The sequence below is a fragment of the Peromyscus californicus genome, unplaced genomic scaffold (assembly GCF_007827085.1).
Source record: "Peromyscus californicus insignis strain IS unplaced genomic scaffold, ASM782708v3 Scaffold_17__1_contigs__length_78620276, whole genome shotgun sequence".
Taxonomy (NCBI): domain Eukaryota; kingdom Metazoa; phylum Chordata; class Mammalia; order Rodentia; family Cricetidae; genus Peromyscus; species Peromyscus californicus.
The window spans coordinates 67,025,679-67,046,000 of NW_026294469.1; the positions used below are offsets into that span (position 1 = coordinate 67,025,679).

General features: G+C 43.7%; 1 protein-coding gene and 1 long non-coding RNA gene across 37 annotated transcripts in view; one reads left to right on the forward strand and one right to left on the reverse strand.

The window, feature by feature from the left end:
* The window catches only part of Slc14a2 (solute carrier family 14 member 2), a 358,539-nt gene that overhangs the window by 286,370 nt on the left and 51,847 nt on the right, over positions 1-20,322 (reverse strand). The window lies entirely within an intron of this gene.
* The window catches only part of LOC128113003 (uncharacterized), a 202,537-nt gene continuing 195,642 nt past the window's right edge, over positions 13,428-20,322 (forward strand). For 13 of the 36 annotated variants that reach the window (XR_008219290.1, XR_008219292.1, XR_008219274.1 and 10 more), the window contains exon 1: positions 13,433-13,628. This is a non-coding gene — a long non-coding RNA (uncharacterized LOC128113003). Of the gene's footprint in view, positions 13,629-20,322 lie in introns of all 36 variants that reach the window. The other 23 variants (XR_008219297.1, XR_008219282.1, XR_008219291.1 and 20 more) reach the window with 4 other exon arrangements.

The following is a 20,322-nucleotide window of genomic DNA, read 5'->3' on the forward strand; positions in this document are numbered from 1 at the left end:
TCAACTAAGGCTCCCTAGAGTGTAGACTCAGACTAGGTTACATTCCTCAACTCTTAGCAAGCTTTAGTGGAACCTGATCACCTAACAAGTCCTCAATACCCTTCTTAGAGTCAGAGTATTAAATTGAGAAAGTCCAAGTACAGAAATTGAGGTTATGATTCAGGACTTAATTTACTAATTCTATCTTTTGTCAAACATTTGAAAAGCATTTATCTGGGGCAGATACTACAAGGATCTCAGGACATCAAAACGACAAAAATATTCACAACCTAGTCTCCAAGAGGGAGACAAGCAGTTTGGCAAAATGCAAACTGTACAACACAAATGGTGGAGTGTGCAAGATGGGACAGGAGCAGATGTTCTGGTAAGTCACAAGGTCACACACGTAACTGTAGTGACTAGCTGTTCCAGCTTTGACCTTGAAACACTGTCCCTAGAGTGACAGCAGGTAACTGCCACACCTGCCTACGACCTGCCCCTGGGGCTGACCTGCCCCTGGAGTGTGGCTGAGAGGGAGCCCCTTAAGACTCCAGGTGTGTACATATTTGGCGCTTCTGGATACCTTGTGCTCCTGGAAGCTGGATGGGACACCAAGCCAGAGTTCTCCGCTGGATGGTACCTCATCTCTCCCAGATCCTGTAACCAACCCCTATTGGCTGTAAGTTATCCCAGAAGTAAACCTCTCTTGATTATCAGATAAATTACATAGAATTGCCTCATTAATTACAGTAATACATAACTCAGATGCTAACTATGTCTGGAAAGATGTCAGTAGGGAAGGTCTCTTTGTCCTGTACCCAAAAGGAAGATCAAAGACCTAAGTCTGGCTTATAAACACTCACTTCAGAGTATGGCCCCAACCACCCAAGTTCATGCCGTTACTCTTCAAACTTGTGTAATGGTTAATTACTTGATTCAACAACTGATTGCTCTGTCCTAGCAACAATTTCCTATTCTATCCTGGTGCACAAATACTTGGACAAGAGCTGCTGCTTGACAGATATTTGGGTAACAGTGAGGCTATTGTTGCCTTTATAGGAAAGGAACAGCATGATGGAAGTAGAGAGGTTGCTTAGGATCCACAGTAGAGAAAGGAATGAGGGAAGAGATGAGGAATATGTACTTATGGACTGTGTACAGACCCTACTCTGAACTCCCTTGATGCTGATAGTTCAGTAATAACAGCACTTTAAATCTTTTAATATCTCTCTCTCTCTCTCTCTCTCTCTCTCTCTCTCTCTCTCTCTCTCTCTCTCTCTGTGTGTGTGTGTGTGTGTGACTACTTTCAGAGGAAGCGTCTTACCCCAACCCTGTGTTTGCACCTTCATGGTAACTCACACATGGTTATGCTGTTTGGCACCAGATGCTTTGGGCTTGAGGCTTCTTTTCATTTTGTCTTATTGTCCTAGGATTTGGTTCTCTGTATTGGAGGTCCAGCTCAGCAAAAGGATTGAAATCCAAAGAGATGGAAGGGAGGGACAGCTAGAGACAATTTCATTTGAAAGCATGGTTTACAGCAGCAGACGCCCCAGAAGCAGGAAAGACATTCTAGTGTGTCAGAGAGGAGTCAAGGCTCAGGGTTTATAGCTGAATTTTGACCTTGGGTTTGCCCCTCACAGTAAATAATCTCACAGGTCCTCTCTGCATTTCTAACTCTTCCTTCTTCAGGTAAGAGTTTGTGGGATGAGAGAAAGCCTTTAAGAGCCCTTGAAAGCCCTTTCAACTCTAGTAGTCTCCAGATTGCTAATTAAAGCCCCAAGAAAACTGCAGCTCATTATATATATATATATATAAAATATATATATGTATGTATATGTATCAAAATATATTTGGCTCTGGCCCCTTAGCATGGGAAGTGGTGGACCACAGACATCACAGCTGAGATATTAATAGATTATTCCAAATGTTATATTTGCATAGATATGGTACTCATTATGCAGATTGCCAATTATGAATTATTTGTTCTTTCTTCTAGGAGAGAGACTGTTTATTTGCAAACTGCATGAGGGTGACTTTGGGTAGCATGCAGACAAGACCCTCATTCAGCAGATCTTTGTGGAGCTCTCTGCAAAGGCCTGTGCCTAGGGTCTTAAGGTAGTAGGGGAAGGTCCACTGAGAATGTGGGAAAGAGAAGGGATGCCCAGGCTGAACACTCTAGGTGGACAACCATCAAAGGTTTTGATGTTAGTATAATCGGATGCCTAATGCAAACAAAGAAATCATCTTACTGTAAGGTACACACTGCAGTGAGTCTGGAGCTTTTTGTCCTCAGCGTTTTTTTCTAGTTGTACTATAATGAAGGTCCCAATTCCCAAACCCCAGCTTTAATGGCATCTGGCCACTGAGTGACTATGTAGAAGCACCTTTTAAAGACATTTATTTGGATTGGTCTCACTTCACCTCACAGTTACAGAAGCTCTGAGAATTTACATACTGTTGCCATGCTGATCTGGTATTCCATCATGGCTGTCTGATGCCGGAGCCTGAGCACTTACCCACTGTATTATACTCTTCCTTAGACACTTAGTACTTTGACCAAAGGCCATTTTTCTCAGGGCCGTTTATAAACATCAGCCTGAGTTCTATAGGCATGTTGAACTGGGAGCATCTGATATAGTGCTCCCGGTGTCCTCTATTAGGCACTGGGTTCCACTTAAGCCTCTAAATCTGAGAGGAGTCTGAAGTTGGCTCCAGAGGGGGTGTGGAAGTGATGAATGCATTTTTTAAGAGGGGAAATGAGGCATGGTTGTAGGAATTGCTTGCTATGAAGAAAAAGAGGAAGCTGACAGAGTTTCTGTGGGGTACAAACTACAGCTAATGTGAAATGGATAAAATCACAGGTCTGGAAGAAGAAAAAAGATTGAAAACTCCTAATATGCTATCACATCCAATGCAGAGACCCCAAACTGCAGAAGATGAGCATCTGAAGAGATGAGGGAAAGGATATGCTCCTCTTTAGGATGGGTAAGAAGTAGTGAATCAAAATGTTCATGGATTGCATGTTTCTTGTATGATCAAACCTGGACACCACAGCATGTGGCAAACACAAATGTGAACCCTATTCTGAAGAAGTTGGTCTAGTTAGTTGTTTTATTTCTGAATAAAACAGGCTCTAGAAATGTATTAGTTTCAGAAATGTGGTTTAGAGGTCTTCTGCCAGTGATGTTACATGTGACTGTCAAACATTTGAGATGTGACCAAAAAAATTTAAACTATATAATCATCAAATATTTATTGTAAAAGGGTAAAGTAAGGAAGCTGTCTTTTCTCTAAAGTCTTTTTTTTTAGCATCTTTGTCAAAACTCAGGTAACTGTTGTTATATGGGTTTGTATGTGGATCTTCTATTTTGTTCTATTGATCTCTCTCTCTCTCTCTCTCTCTCTCTCTCTCTCTCTCTCTCTCTCTCTCTCTCTGTGTGTGTGTGTGTGTGTGTGTGTGTGTGTGTGTGTGTGTGTGTGTGTGTGTGTTTGTACCAATTTCACACTGCTGGAAAAATCGAATATTTGTGAAAGAAAGAAACTAGACTCCCACCTTTTACCCCACACAGAAATCATCTCCAAGTGTATCAGAGACTTAACATAAGTCCTGAAACTCCAAAACTGTTAAAAGAAATTTAGGGAAAACACTTCAAGATACAGGTATAGGTAAGGACTTTCTGAATAAGTCTTTAATCGCTTCGGAACCAAGGCTAACAACTGACAAATGGAACATCCTGAAGTTTAAAAGTTCTGTACAGCACAGGAAATGGCTGACTGATTGAAAAGAAAGCCTACAAAATTGGAGAAAATCTTTGCTAGCTTTTCATCTGACAAGGTAATTAATACCTAGAATATACAAAGAACTAAAAAAATTAAACATCGAGAAAATAATTCAATTAAAAATAAGCTAATAAAATATATAGACAGTTCTTAAAAAGAATAAAAACAAGTTAAAACTATTTTGAGATTCCATCTCATCCCAAAGATAATGCCTATAACCAAGAAAATACAGCTGCTATGGTTGCCTGCCCAAGATCAAGCCAGTTTAGTATCGGAGGTGTGTATGTGTAGAGGGGATATTAAGTCCTCTCTTGAGTGAGGAACTGTTGGTGACTGACAGCATCTTGGGGAGAGAATGACAGTTTTTTTGAAAGGGTATGGCCTTTGTAGGTCTACCACACACTCGTGGATGGCCCACATCTAAGAACACATGGCCATCACAATCTGGACTTAGTGAGTTATTAAAACAAAGAAGAAGGTACAAAGTTGGGAGCTGGGTGAAGTAGGTGGGTGGATGTTGGAGGAGTTAGGAGAAAATTGGGGATGAATATGATAAAGTATTAAGATCTTACAGAATTCACAAAATATGTTTTAAATAAAAATTAAAAGAGAAAACAAATGATGGGGGATGAGGCTGGAGAGATGAAGCAGTGGTTAAGAGCACTTGCTACTCTTTTTTTTTTTTCTTTTTTCTTTTTCTGGTTTTTCGAGACAGGGTTTCTCTGTGTAGCTTTGCGCCTCTCCTGGAACTCACTTGGTAGCCCAGGCTGGCCTCGAACTCACAGAGATCCGCCTGGCTCTGCCTCCCGAGTGCTGGGATTAAAGGCGTGCACCACCACCGCCCGGCAGCACTTGCTACTCTTGCAGGAGACCTGGGTTTGGTTCCCAACACTCACGTGGCAGCTCACTGCTGTCCGTAACTCTAGATCCAAGAGATTTATCCTCTTCCAGTCTCCACAGGTACCAGGCACACACATGGTATATTTATATACATGCAAGCAAGGACTCATAAGCATAACATAAAAATAATTAAATCTTTAAAATAAACACATTTTAAAAAGAAAGTGCTCGCACTCTAGGGGTGTCGAGGTGTGTCAAACATTTAAAGCTGTGTTTTATTTGTTTTTTGTTTTGTTTTTGTTTTGTACTTTTTCTTCAGCTTAGATCTGCATTGCTGGCATTTGTCAACTTCTCCTCCAGAGACACAAAGTAAACAGTAATGGTGGCTTAGGCTGTGCAATTTGAATAACTGAAACTGGTATCTCAGCTCAGCTCAGGTTCTTAGAGTCATTCATGATTCCTGTGTGAAGACTAAGCAATGTCACTGTGTTTTCACTCAATAGACAGCACAAGAATAACCTGAGTTTAGCCGAGTGTTAGGGCTCTATGCTCAATAAATATAAGCAGTCAGCATCATTATCCTTTGTATATAATGTTGTGAATTACAATTAATATATACCTGGCTAGGTATTCCGTGGGTGAAAAGAGTCCTCAGGGTCTACTAATTGTAGCTGACTATGCTGTGGGAGAAGCAGAGTTTGAAATGTAGTGGGATTTGGGGAGTGGAAGACAGTGTGGTTGGTCAGGAAGAAGAGCACAGTAGGAACTGTATGAAAGGTGACTTTGAATCCCTTCTGTGGAAATAGATAGGAGACATATTTTGTCATTACAGATTTCAACATTTTGACTAATGTTGAAAAAGTGTGTGTCTGCATCAACAAAGCAGGGTGCAGAATCCCTTTACTTCCGGGGTGTTATTTAGTGTCGCCTTGGGGGACAGCAGGGTTCTTATCCTTCCCATCTTTCTGGCCTGTCTTCCCCTCACTGAGCACTGGTAATCAGGCCTGGCTCCCACGCTGACATTTCCCTGAGATTCATTTCATGCTATTTCTTCACGGGGGCATCTGGACTGACAATGCGGAGACTTTTCCCACATAATTGAAAGGAATTTGTGATTATGTGCAGGGATGTCAGCCATGATGAGGCCTTGGACTGTTTCCAATCGCAGCAGCTTCTGATGACAGTGTTCCAACCTCCCTTCTCTCCTCTCTCCCTGGCATTTGCCTTATGAACTTCTTTACTCTATTCTCTGAGTGATTTCTCATTATAGTGTTTTCTTTCCTTCCACCGAACTGATAGGTCCCTCTTGAAGTACACTCTTTAGGGAAGTCCCTGTTCATAAGCCCTACTGTTCACAAACGTTTCCCTCGGTGTCCGTCTCATGGCCATAACTGGGACCCCGAGTCTGACAAGAAAAGGTTGAGTGAATGCATGCACTTTCTGAGTCTTTCTTTATCCAGGTCCTTTTGCATATGCAGAACAGAGTGAGGGCTGCATTTATCTCTGACCTTCTCAGGCTCCTTTTCTTGCATCTGTTAGGGGGAAAACAGGACTCTGAGCTCACTCGCCTCATCTCCCACGGAGCAGATGATAGAGTTGCCTGCCTTTGCTTCCTTGCCAGCCCTGCTCCCCAAGGCCTGCCTCAGTCTTTCTCTGCTACAGCTTCTCTCCGGGTTTTCTGGGGGATCCTGAGGACAGATGGCAGGGGCTTTGGGAAGAGGTTGCTGTACTGAGTAAGCATTGCAGACCCTGGCTTCTTTAGTGTGCAAGTCTGGTTAGCTTGAACACTTCATCTCCTTAAGGCAATTGCTTTTCCTTTTTCTAAGGCATAGGAGGGCCACATGTGACATGGAGAAAGAGAGCATGGTGGGACAGGGGAGAAAATTATGGCAATGCATAGGTCCATCCCTTGGAGTTTTGTCTAGAGCTGAAATAGTACATTCTCTCCCTGTGTAGAGTTTTATCATGACTCTGGTGTGACTGAGGAACACCTGTATAAGGGAAACCCTTTGAATCACATTTTCCCATTTCTTATCTCTCTGAGAAATAGTCACAACATAGGAGAAAGGATTGTGAGTTGCTGTGAAGTTTTGACTGTAGGCATTTTAGAGGCTATCCTGGCCTGTGAGGGTCACAAGACCAGGAGGTCTGCTTGGCTTCCTATGGTTGCTAAGTAAAGTATATCTGAATTGAGTCTGTTTATATCCTATGTACATATATGTATATGTATATATATATATATATATATGTAATATAATACAGATATGCCTTTCTCACCTTTTTGCTTTTATACCATTAAAAAGGTTTAAATAGCACTATCGGAAAATATTCCTAGCATAAAACATTTACATGTAAAATTTTATTTTCCTTATATGCTCTGAATTTACCCATCAGTCAGCTCACCCTTAGATAGCATCCTTGTGTTGGGCCTTTGTGATTTAACCAATAAATAGGCAATTTTCCCCCTTTGGATTCAGGCATAAATTTTTTGAATGGCGTTTTTTAAAATGTCAATGTGTCTCAATTGGGCACTATATTAATCACACATGAATTAGTTTGCCAATGACTTTCCCAAGAAGGACAGAAGAGACTAAATACTCTTATTGCTAGTCCCCCCAGTGAAGAGAATGCTAGCAACTGAGTGTTCTTTATCCTACACTGAGTTGCCGCCATTATCCCACACTCAACAGTCAGACCATGCCTTCTTACATGGAAGGGAAAGATGTGTAGTAGCATTTCTTTTCTTCTTCTTCTTCTTCTTCTTCTTCTTCTTCTTCTTCTTCTTCTTCTTCTTCTTTCTTCTTCTTCTTTTTCTTCTTCTTTGTGGACTGAGCCCTGAACAGAATCATTAACTTCACCCAATGGAGAGTCTTACTCCCTCTTTGGTGGACTGTCTGCGAACACCCATTCAGTTTAGGAACTTCCATTTTGCTGCTCTGTTTCTTGGCTGAAGAGTCTAAGAATTCACTCATCACTTCTTTCGACCTGTCACCCTACTCTTGAATGGCCAAAATGTTAGGAAAATATGTCATTTAATTGGATGATTTAAATCTGTGTGTTTATCATTACCTGGAATTCCTCAGGGTCCGATAGGGACCAGTTTCTTACTGGTATGAGAGGATCAGGGAGTTAAGGGCAATCAACCTAAAGGGATGAGGGAGCTGGGACTTTTAAAGTGCTCTTTATCTTCACTTGCTTTTGCTGTTGCTGGGGTTTTTTGTTGTTTGTTTGTTTGCTTATTTCAACAAGTCTACATGGCTTTTCCTCTCCTCATTCAACACTGAAGGCCTAAAGCATTCTAGGTTTGATATTTGTGAGGCTTCATGGATTGTTAAGCACAGATAATAAATCGACTTTCCAAACACTTAACAAAGGAAATGACAGTAAGAAGTCATGTGCCTAACGTGGCAGAAAAGACTCTAGGGTTTGCTCCTTAAGTCCTTCCTGCTAGGAGAGCAAGCATCAGCTACTCCCATCTGAGTTTCCCACTCTTTGTACTCAAGAAAAGGCCAAAGATGACTCCAAGGGAACACTCTTTCTTAGTGCAGGTATCTAAGGACATAGCTGTTATTTTAAGTCTTCTGTTTTCCCACCCACACTCCCTCCCGCAGCTCCACCTTCCATATATGCTAATATCATCAAACTCAACAACAGGACAGAGTGTACATTAAAGGAAACATATTGCCTCTTTTAGTGCTGTTCATAAGCACTGATTACAAGATCTGCAAAAAGTCTTTAGGTAAAGGGAAAACATCAGACTGTGTCTTTTCCTTCTCCAGGGTTACATCTGCCCAGAGGGTCTGTCATTTCCTGAATCCCCACAATGGGAATGAGAAATGACCATGTATAGAGCAGTAAAGGGACATGAAAGATCACAGCCACCCAGATGCTTCTGTTTCTCAGATGGTGACCAGGAGCTCATGATGTGCCTTTGATTCATCAAAAAGACCTGTAAGCCTTCAGCACCTCTCTGTAGATAAAGAGGTGAAAGTTTGTTCTGATTACAGTTCCTGAACTTGGAGACTCTAAAGTTGAGCCAGGTAGCCTCTGATGTCAGGATAAATTAGAGCCCCTGTAAGGAAGGAAGGAGGCTGGCAAATTGGCTCAATGACAACAATCTGTACCATTTGCTCATTTCCATTGGGTGAATACTTAGGTTGTGACTGATTTCAAGCTATGACCTTCTGGTTACTGAAGTTAGAATTGAAGAAAGATGCATATAGTGGTCTTGGTAGGAGCCAAATCCAACATATACCACTGGGATAACATGACCTTTGCAAGGGCAAAGGTCACTACAATATTTAAGTCACAGACTGATGACATTCCAGGCAACTTGTTCATTGATTCGATCAATGTGTTGTTTAAAATGAGAAGGTAGTCATTCTTTGCATTCACAAAAGATTCTCAGCTTGCACCTGAGAATTCAAAAACTAAAGTGGAAAGGTATATTGATGTAAGAGTTTGCCAGTGTTCCTCCATACTACGGGAACCATTGTTCTGTCTCACATACATCAAATTGTGGTCGTTTTCCCCAAATCATAGACTTCTATATTTCTTTGACAAACACATGTTTTCCTCTCCCCGTGTGACTTTGAGCAAATTATCTCCCCTTCCTGGCTTGCCGTTTCCACAACTGTGAAATGGGGAGGGTAAGTTACAAAATTTAATGCACGAGAGCTACAGATCCAAAGCATAAAATGCAGACAGTTTCCAGTCTAATCCGCACCTTCCTTTGTTAACGTATGGCTGGACAACTGGCTGTCTGCATCACATATTACACGGTGCGCGCATTTATGCTGGGCCTTTGAAGGCCTTGTGATTTGAAAAAGTACCAACACATACTAGGCCTTCCTTGTCCTTAAATTGCCCTCCCACCGGTTTATTTCTTGTTTTGAAGGGTCCAGGCTACTCTAGTGAAGCAGATTTACTCTGTTAGCAGTCATGAGTACTTTGACATCCACAAGTAAGAGGCCATTACCAGCAGAGTCAATTCTCCCTGCAACAAGAGACAGGCACTGAGAAAGTATATAGGTAAGGAAGCAGGAGAAAGAGATTCAAACACAGCTTCTGGCAGGTAGAGCTGTGTCTAACTAACCAGAGCTGGTGTTCGTGGTCACCCAGGATACTACTGAGTAGTGGGTAGAGCTATGTCTAACTAACCAGAGCTGGTGTTCCTGGTCACCCAGGATGCTACTGAGTAGTGGGTAGAGCTGTGTCTAACTAACCAGAGCTGGTGTTCGTGGTCACCCAGGGATGCCACTGAGTAGGTTAGGAGAAAGCACCAAAAGAGGAAGAATGATTCAGAAAAGAGATGTAGAAAGTGAGGGACAGCTGTTAAACTAACAGTTTGCTGAGGCTATGCCTCGCCTCACTTATTTCAAATGGTTTAATGCAGGTGACAACAGCAGCACAAAGGTCCTCAGCATGTGGTGCCTTAGTGTCTTTGGCTCCATGAATATTCCGAGGTAGCTTCTTTACCTGGTGCTATCTGGATAGGCAGAGAGGAGTCTCAGCTCATCATCTTTCCTGAGGCTGATCCAGCCAGCACTTGCTGGAGAGACCAAAGGGGAGGAGAACAAAGGGGAAGGGAGACCAGGAAGGAAGCTCTGGATCAGTGAAGGATGGATCATGGCAAAAGCAGTGTCTAGTGAGCACAGGAGGCTTGAGGACCCTGGCCAGAGAAGCCAAGGCCCTTGTCCAGACACCAGAAAGGAGAAGTAGCTCTTCCTGCTTAAGGGTACATGCACCTTCACGGTATGGATTTTAGAAAAGAAAGGCTATGGTGGCGCTGACTCTGACAATACTGATGGAATTTATTTGCTTTTATCACTGAACGCCTCTCCCCTTGGTGATGCTGCTGCATTGCCCAGGTGCATTTGATTACTCTGCTTCTGGGATCACCCGTTCCAGCTGCAACCCTGCATGGGCTACTTGGAAAACTCATGTGTGCTTCATGTGCAAAAGGGAGTCCATCCATGGGTCTGGAACAGCAATTTCAAGCAACAGTATCAGTAAGAGCAATAACAGTTTACACTCATGCTACTTGATATAGGTAGGAAGAAGAGCTGGGATTTGAATGCAGGCCTTGTAGATTTTGTGTGACTATAACTACCCAAGACAGTATCTCCTCTACACACACACACACACACACACACACACACACACACACAAATATCAATTATACAGCACAGGAGAAGAACATCAAAGTAGGAGCTGCAAGTGACCTGAGGATGTGGTACAGGCCTGTACTAAATCACATCTTCAATGTCTTCTCCAAGCAAAAAGCAAAGAAGTATCCTAAGATGAAGAAGTCACGTGCTCTGTTTTGTTTCATGATGTGTGTCCTTCAAGTTCCATAAAAATGGGGTGCATGCCTGATGTTTTGTTTATTTTTATGTTGCTAGGGCCTTGCACAGTTCCTAGTAAACAGTAAGTATTTAACAAATGATTAAATGAAATGAGAGGTGTTACCCACAAAGATAATACACAGGATCCCACTGGATTCCATAATGTCTGTAGGATATATAGAGCAAGAACTTCCTACACTGACCATTTCCAAGGCAAGACTAGAAGACTATCATAGTGGGATGGGTTGACAAAGTCATTGAGCTAAAAAAGGGCAGAACCAGAGCCTGCAGTCAAATTTGCTAATCCTAACTGTGTAAAGCTGGGGCCAGGAATAAGATCTAGGAGATTGAAGAAGTCCATGTGCTGGAGTCTGGTAGGTGGGTGGAGGGAGCAGAGGAGGCAGTGGGGTGAGAAGCCCCCCCTGCATTCCTCACTTAGGGAATCCCCTTGACTTAATTTTCTGGTGACATAATCTGAAGAAGGTTATATGGCCCCAAAGACTTGTGAATCATTCTGTTCCATTTGTTACTCTACATATAAGGGGCTCCCTTGGGTTTAGAGTATCACCACTAAGAGAAAAGAGGTGACCAGTGAGTGAAAGGTTTATTAGTTAGGGCCTTTGTAGAGAAAGCAGTGACCAATGAGTGAAAGGTTTATTAGTTAGGGGCTTTGTAGAGAAGAGGGGTGACCAATGAGTGAAAGGTTTATTAGTTAGGGGCTTTGTAGAGAAAGCAGTGACCAATGAGTGAAAGGTTTATTAGTTAGGGGCTTTGTAGAGAAGAGGGGTGACCAATGAGTGAACGGTTTATTAGTTAGGGGCTTTGTAGAGAAGAGGGGTGACCAACCAGAGAAAGGTTTATTAGTTAGGGGCTGCGCTTTGTGGTAAAAGCTTACCTGTAAGGCCTAGTGAGTGAATTCCTGTTTAAAAGGGAGCCCTTCCCCATTCTTGTAGAGGCAGTTTAGCCCACCATTGATAACAGAAATAAGGAAGTATACCGTGTTTACTAGGCGTCGAGCACTGTTTGAAACACAGTGTGTCACCTAGTCTGTATTGTATGTACACCCCTGAGGATTTTTTTTTTTAACAGCAAGACCATCAACATTCTTCCAGATGAAGCTGATCCCCTGAGAGTGCGGTTTCCAGAGACACGGAAGCACAGGGTCAGAGCAAAGGGCTCAGCGGAAACAAGGAGGGCCTGGCTTGCATTTGAACAGGACTGAAAAGAATGGGTGTCGCAATATGGATATGAAACGTCCTCCACAGGACTGTGTGGTGAATGGTTCCTCTCCAGCTGATGGTACTATTTTGGGAGAGTCTAGAAGCTGTAGGAGGCGGGGTCTCCCTGGAGGAAGTGAGCACGGGGGTGGGGTGGGGTGGGTGTCTTGTCTTTCTCCGGTTCTTGTTTCTCCCTGCTACCTGTCTGCGGTCAGAGAAGGCTCTCTAAGCACGCCACGGTGGTGTTGCCAGGATCAGTGGACCCAGAGTCTATGGATGCAGCCTCTGAAACGGTGAGTCAAAATAGACCCGTAGGCTGCTTGGCTCAGGTATTTGGTCACAGGGGTGCCAAAGGAATCGACGCAATGCCTATGGTTGTTTATCTGTGCCTGGCTCTTTGGGGCAGGATGTTGGAGGAGAGGGGAGGCAGCACAGGGAGGCAGGAACACAGAGGAGCGAGCACGTTGACGCTCCTCGCCCTCCAAGGCTCCCTTTGCACCTGCTAACAGAGATGTGAGGCCCGAGCAGGTGGTTTCCCAACAGTGGCGTTCACCCAGGTAGTTTCCACTCTGGTGACTGGCAGAGGAGCATGGCCCTTTCCTATCAGGGCCACCTGGCAATGGCCCAACTTGTTTCTTTTGTCTTAATCCATGTCATTCAGGAATAAAATCTGAGTTTCTCCATCTTGCACTTCTAAGCAGAGCCTCATTGGTATTCAGCAAACTTCCCCGGCCCTCTTCTCTTTTAATCCTGTGAGAAGACATTTCAATGAGTCTGAGCTGGGACAATTTAGAGCCCAGACTCTGATCTCTATTCACAGCCTGGGTACGTTCTCACAAGATTTGAGTCAGGAGGCTCAGCTTTTAGATCCCTGTGGCATTGTCTCCAAGTTCCTCGGGGCCAGGCTGCCAAGTTCATGCGAGAGGCTGACCCCCTTCCTTTCACAGACCCACTTATTAGCAGCTTGCTTGCTTTCTTTTGCTTTTTCTTTTTCTCCCCCTTCCCGGCCCATAGATACAATTATTAGAAATTCCTGGTTTTGTGCCCATATTGAAAGAAGGCCTGAATGGGTATGCTAAGGACCCGAAAGGGAGCCACTCTCCCCAACCCCAGCTTCTGTGGTTAATTAGATTTGGATGGTTTCAGAGGAGCAGCTGGAGTTTTCAGAAAATGGGAGCGATAAAAAGGGACTATTCAAGGTATTTTGGAGGGGCCGTATAAAACAATATAGCTGTGAAATGGGGTTTGAGAAATACAACATTCTTGATTTGGTGGGGGTAGGAGGGCAGGGGAGGGCAGGCAAGGGCAGACAGGATGGCTGTGAGCGGGCAGAACAGCCCCTGGCTGGACAGACCCCATTCAGCTGGACCCTTGAGCTGGTGTCCCACTGTGCGCTCCCACCCCACACGGCAATTCCACTGCAGGCTTGGGGATAGTAGCCCCATCAAGCCCATACCTGAGGCAGGTAAGCTGGAGCAGGAGGGGGTTAGAGATTTGGATTGGAGTTCAAGGCTACTGCCTTTTGAAGTTATTCGAAGTTTATCAGCAGTACCAGGATAGTGAGGAGGCAAAAGGTGATGACCTGCCTCCAGGGAAAGGCAAGTTCTGTCTGCTGGGGATAGAACCTGATCCTCCTTGAGAGTGGCTGATGTCCCAACTATGAAAAGACTTCATAGAGAACAAGTCTCTGCACTCATGTCTAGTTACATCCTTGAACCATCACCTTGTCTGTCTGTAATCAGTAGTTGATTGCTTCCCCCTCAAAGACCAGGGAGGTGCTAAGACCTCTGCTCACTCTCACATGTTCAGTCATAGTAATGAAGATACTGACAAGGGAGTGGGGTGCCTCAGGCACTAAGGCCTCCAGAGGCTTCCTTCCATGGCTCAGTAGAGGACATCTGATGGCCAAATCTTAGCTCAAGTTTTTAGTCTAATGCATTTTTAGAGCAGATCAAGAGCACTCTACAGGAGAAAATGGACATGAGATAATATTTTATTCCATGGATCAGCATTTAAGAAACTTTGTTACAATCTAGTAGTTTTCAAATATGTTTAATTCTTGGAAGACTTTTGCAAGTAATATCCTACATAGAATCTCTGTCTACACAAAGAGAAGAAGTAAAAGCTTAGTGGGCAGCTGTGGCTATGTGTTCACTGTGGCTCTTAGGACAGAGCCTGGAGCTCTGGGGACTTTTAGGTGTATCTTCATGTAGCAAAGCAATTCTTGCCAAAACCTTGAAGTTTTAAGTCATCCTATCTATGCTTTTTCTTTTCTTTTTTTTTTTTAAATTAGGGCTTTGTTGTAGACCCTATTCAATATTTATAGATATGTATATAACTATAGATATATATTATATATACATATATAACTATGTAAGTATCTATCTATATCTATCTATCTATCTATCTATCTATCTATCTATCTATCTATCTATCCTTTTCCTTCCTAATTCTCACAGAGTCAATGTGTTTCAGGTTATCTGAGTGTGTAGGTGGAACTGTGTGGGGCGAAAAACCAGTTATTGATATCAATGTGTCCGTGGGCTGCCAAGTCCTAGAGATAAAATAATAGTTTGCTCACTTTGTTAGTAAAAGCCTGTTCTTTTATAACCAAAGGCATTGCACTGTGTCCTTTGGCCATCAAGGGGTGAATGAGATGCGGTCTCTACTATTAAGGGGCTTATCCTCTAATAAGGGATGGGAAACACACAATGACCACAATGCAGGTGTCTCCTTTAGGGAAAAGACCCGGATCACTATCTAGTCTCAGGCCTTAAGAGGATGCAAACAGGGCCTCCAGGTGGGTGGTCTAATGGGAATGACACAGTGTGATACCCAGTTCCAGAGACAGGAATGAGCACTGGATATGGATGCTGATCTTTGGATTCAATTTCAATTTTTGAAGGTTTAAGTTTTGGAATGGAAGGAGTATTTAGGGAAAAGAAGTGGAGGTATTAGGGGTTCTGGTGAGGGAGACAAGAGGGGAATTTGCTTTCAGCCAGCTTTCTACATGTGACAGTCCAAAGTCTCCCTCCCTGGTTAGAGTGTTTAGAGGGCTATTTTCATATGGTGCTAACTCTTTGTTCTTGTCTTTTCAAACGCCCTTTCTCTCTGTGTGATGTGTTTTCAGATTGTTGGTTTCTCACAGGCAAGAATGGCGGGTACCTATTTTAATAACTCAGTTTACAATGCAAGTGTTTTCTTCCCTTGGCAACCAGACCACCAGCCGAAGAGCCTTTAAGCAAACAGAACACACACAGAGATCCCAGTTTGCCCTTCAGACAGGAGGGGCACATGAGTAGGGCGGGGCCCATCTTCGGGAACAGACTATGAGAGGATAAGAGGAGTTTCCAGAGCCCTTAGGAGACAGGGTGCTGCTGTCTATTCAGGTAACTAGGATTTGGTAGTTTGGGTGGCTAGCGCTGATTTCAAGGGTAGGAAGAGGTGGCTAGGAAGATGGGTGGAATGAATGGTACTTCAGCACCTTTACTATTCCAAGGAAGAGGGCAGACCTGAAAAAGTCAGGCCCGGATCCCTGTCCATTCTTTAGAGATGTATACACAGGACATTAAGGCAGTCATCACTGACAGCGAAGACCCTTCAGGGCTATCACGCTGCTGGCTTCTGTGATTGTGATAGTGGCAGGGAACCGGGAAAGGGAGAGACATGTGGGGGCTGGACTGTTCCTGAGGCAAGGAAGCGTTCCTCATTTTCAGAACTTGAAAGCCACATGGAAGAATTTTTCTTGGGAAAAGAAGAATAGGAGTTTGGGCCAAGGCCAGTGGCAGATTTAGTTTATTGAGCTAAAATGAAGCCACCTTTTGAGGAGTCCTAGTGTCTGTGTTGGCGAACCCAGGCTACCCGGAGCTTAGAATCGCAGAAACTTTGAATTCCAAACTAAGAAATATGAACTTTATCCTGCGAGAGAAGCTCTTCTTTAGACCAGAAAGCTGAGTCCCTATCATTTCATCAGTTTGAAAGAAGACCTCACTCGGGTCCGCACTGACCCTGCCAGGCACAGTTCTGTTTTGTGCTGGAGGCGACGTAATAAGCTGGAAGCAGCTCTCAGTAATTGATGCTTTCTAGGCTGCTGCCTCGTTGGAGAGCAGGAGCGATGCATCCTCCTCTGCACGCAGTGATTGCTAGCCCAAAATAGCCTTGCACCTGCTCTGATCTGCCTGTGAGATAATTTGGGCTTCCAAGGAGATGGCCCTGATTGGTGTTGATTTTTCATGATCTCCCCTCTGGCAAACACCTGGAGAAAAACACCTGATCCTAGAGGTGCACTCTGGAGAGCCCAGGCCACCAAGCAAGCTGCTTCAGCTTGTCCAAGGAGGACAGACTCTGGGGCCTCCTGCCCCACAGGTACCTGCTCCTGTAACAGGTGGATGTTAACTGATGTTGTAGAAGAAGGGGAAGGAGGAGGAGAGAGGTGAGGGGTATTGGTCTGGTAACCACTTTGGAAGAAGTGCCAGGGGTGTGGGGAGTTCTCCCTGCTTCTGTCTGACCCAGCCTTTCTTCTCAGTTCACCTTCTACCTCCATGCCTTTCCATGTTAACCATCTAAACGACTCTCCTTTAATGTGTGTCTGGAACTCCATCTCTGATCTTTTTAACTGTCAAATGCTTCCTTACAGCTCAAATATCTCTATCAAGTCAGCCTTACCCGTGCAGAAGATACCTCAGTTTTAGAGACATACAAACAGCTGCCCGGAAACAAGGCTTAAGATCATTGGTAGAGCAGTGAACTCCATCACAATTGTGAGGGTAGGGCAGAAACCCAATGTATTCCAGACAGTGAAACATGACATAATTTCATTCTAGTTGTCCCCCACACTCTAGTTTCTGGAGCTCTTGTTTCCATTTTGCAGGCGTGTATTAACTTGTCTGAGGTCATAGACTTAGAAATGTTGGCAGTCAACTTTCTTTTCTCTATGCCACACCATTGTGATCAAACATTATATATTTAGTTAGAAAGGCGATGTGATCGAAGTAAACTTTATGGCTCAGAGTTTCATCATGTTCCTCTAGTGGTCTATTGGGCTGTGGGGATGCCTGTCAATTTCCTCACTTTGCAGAGTTTCATCTCAGCTCAAGAAGGAACTGCTAGCAGAAAGAGTGGACAATGACAGTGGCCTGCAGGGCCAGCGAGCAGCAGAGGGGCTTGTCTTTCATGGACAGCTTCAACAGCCGGCATGTGAGTAGAAAGGCACTGTCTATCACGACAATACGACCAGGTCAATGTCTAAGTGTCATTAATCACAGGCCACATAAACCCATCAGAGAGCGTAGATGCGAGAGGAATCGACGCACATGACAAATGGGACCTCAGCAGGGAAACACAGCTGTCTCTTGCTGCTGCTTCTGCGCCAAACACTAACGTTCACTGCAACTCAGATCTTCTGGCAAGTCTTGTAGCTTTTTCCTGTGAAACCGTCATTTGGGCACTTTGATAGAGAGAGGATAGATAGTCCCATCTCCATCTCTCTGTTTCTCTCTTTCAGAGATTTTTTTTCCCTTAAAGGAAAGGCATGCACTATCAACAGCCTTGATTGGGGAATGACATGGCACCTACCTGCTCATTTGTGCTGATTTAGGAATTTTGCCATGCCTCTAAGAATTTTTTTTTCCCCTTTGTGATTAGTAAAAGTGAAAGCCCTGGAGGCTTTTCTGGATGTTCCTAACCTGTGCCAGGACTTCTCATCAATGTCTGTCAGCTGAATCTTCTCCAGTGACTCTGTCAGCCCACCACTACTCTCTTTTGACATCCCAGAGAACAGAACGCTCCTCATGGAGGACCCATGCTCTTTGTCACCTCCTACGATAGCTGCCGAGGAGGATCCAGATGTACACTTTCTGGATTCATCTTATTTTTCCCTCATCTTACTTCTAGTTCCATCATACATCGCCCTCTATCCTCTCTTTTCTTAACCTTTCCTGATAGCGTGGAAAAAATCGTATGCATGCCAGGGCCCTGTGTTAGGAGAGTGTGGGCAGGGATATGAAAAGATCTACCTGTATGCCTCAGGGTTGTTCCTCAGCCACTGGTTTTGGCTCTCCATCTACCTTTGTAGCGTTCCCTCTTCTCATATCTAGAGACCAAGCCTCCCCAACATGCCACAGAAGGCTCCATCTTTCTTTGTGTGTGTGTGTGTGTGTGTGTGTGTGTGTGTGTGTGTGTGTGTGTACACACACATACCTAATTAAGTAGAGAAACAAAATTCACAGGGCAGTGAAGCTTGCTCCTCCATCTTTTCTCTCTCCTGGATGTCCCCATAGCGGTCTAAGTAATTGTGTACACCCATGCTTCCCATCTCTTCATCCTACAGTGCAGATGACTTCTTGTACCTGGTATAGATTTCTGCTCTCCAAGCCTGGATGGCTGATCATGTCAAATGTCAATCACCTACAGAACTGCATAGTCCTGGCTGGCTATGTGTTTGCAAAAACCTAAGTGTGGCTCTGTTCAGGAGTTTTCTTCTAATGCTCTAATGTTCACTATAGGTCCTAGATGTTCAGTCCTTTATGATAGTCTACGCATGACTGTTTGGGCTGGATTTACTCTAAACATTAGAGATTTTGTTGAGTGGATAGACTGAGTGAGCTTCTAAAGGTTTTCTCTTTTCTGAGATTAAAAACCCTATAGCAGGATAGTTAGGGACTTGCTAAGAATGAAGAAATGGCTATTCCACACCAGTCTGTCTGGCTTGGAACTTGGCAGGTAGATCAGGCAGATCTGGAATGCATAGCAATCTGCCTGTCTCTGCCTCCTAAACACTGGGATTAAAGGCGTGCACCAGCACACACAGCTATGGAACTTTTAAAGACTTTTTTTTCCAGACACTAGACACAGATTTTCATTCAGCAGGTCAACACTTCTGTGAAAGTTCCCTGGCTAATTCTAGTTACAGCTAGGTGCATTTGAGGGCCATTGTATTGTTCCTAGACTGCATATTGAGCTTACGTTTCTAGACTTTGGACTGCATTTTACTAGTTTATTTGTTATTGGTAAAACCTGACAGACATGTAGCTTTCTGTTCCCCGATTTGAGGACTCCCACACCTTTGATCTTTCTGACCTCGCAGACTCTTATTTTAATTTGTCATTGTCTACGCTGATATGCCAGGTTTCTTCCATGGCATCCCTAAGTGGGGTCATACCTTAAGGAAATTCTGTTAAGGTAAAATTCTGTTCACCAGGATTTGCTTTTTAACACTGATGAGCACTGAAAATGTAATAGTCACAGTGGTTGTGGCACCCATCCATAGTAAAAAAAAAAAAAACAAAAAACCAACCAACCAAACAAAAAAAACCAAAACCATGTACATGATCTCATTTAGTGCCAGTGCAAGCTTAAAAACCCACCAGGATCATTCGTATTATATGGATTTATAAACTGAGACTTAGAAAAGGTAACAACAGGCTTAGGGCTCCCTACTATCCACACCTGGGGCTTATGGAAACAAAGGTCACAGCACACACACAGTGGAGATTTGGTTGGGTGTAATGCAGCCTGAAACCTGGCATGGTCACAAAGTTTTCACCAAACCCCTATCAAAGTTGTCACAAACCCCTCAAATGTTCAAAAACAATCATGGATTGCTACCAAACTCATGTCCTAGGTCTATCTTAGCCTCCATCTTCTGATTTTTTCCCTAGTTTTCCCAGCTCTCTTCAAGACCTCCCTTCTGTAGTCTGGTTGGAAATTATGCCTTTGAGTCTCCTTAGCTCTTGCCTCCTGGAGTTGTAAGTCTACCATGACTGTTTTCCAACAACCAAGCCTAATCAGGATCATTGGTAAGCCTACCCAGTACTCTGAGATAGAATGGAAATACTTCAATTATAATGTTTCATGGTTTTGTACTCAGATATTCTGTCTGGAGTCTTATGTATAAGTGTGGATCACAGTTTTCATGTTTCTAATCCCCAAATATCTTCCTTCTCCAAACTCCTCTGGCAGCCAGAGAAAGTTGGTTTCTCATATGAGTGTGGGATTAGAGTCATTAACGACATCATGAAGTCTGTCCTTCACTGAATACCTACTATGTGCCAAGTCCCCTGGTCAGCATACATTTCCTCCTTTGAGAGTCTGCTATGCTTATCTCCATTTTGTAGACCTGGGACATTTGGACTTGTATTAGCTAACTTTTATTAACTTTG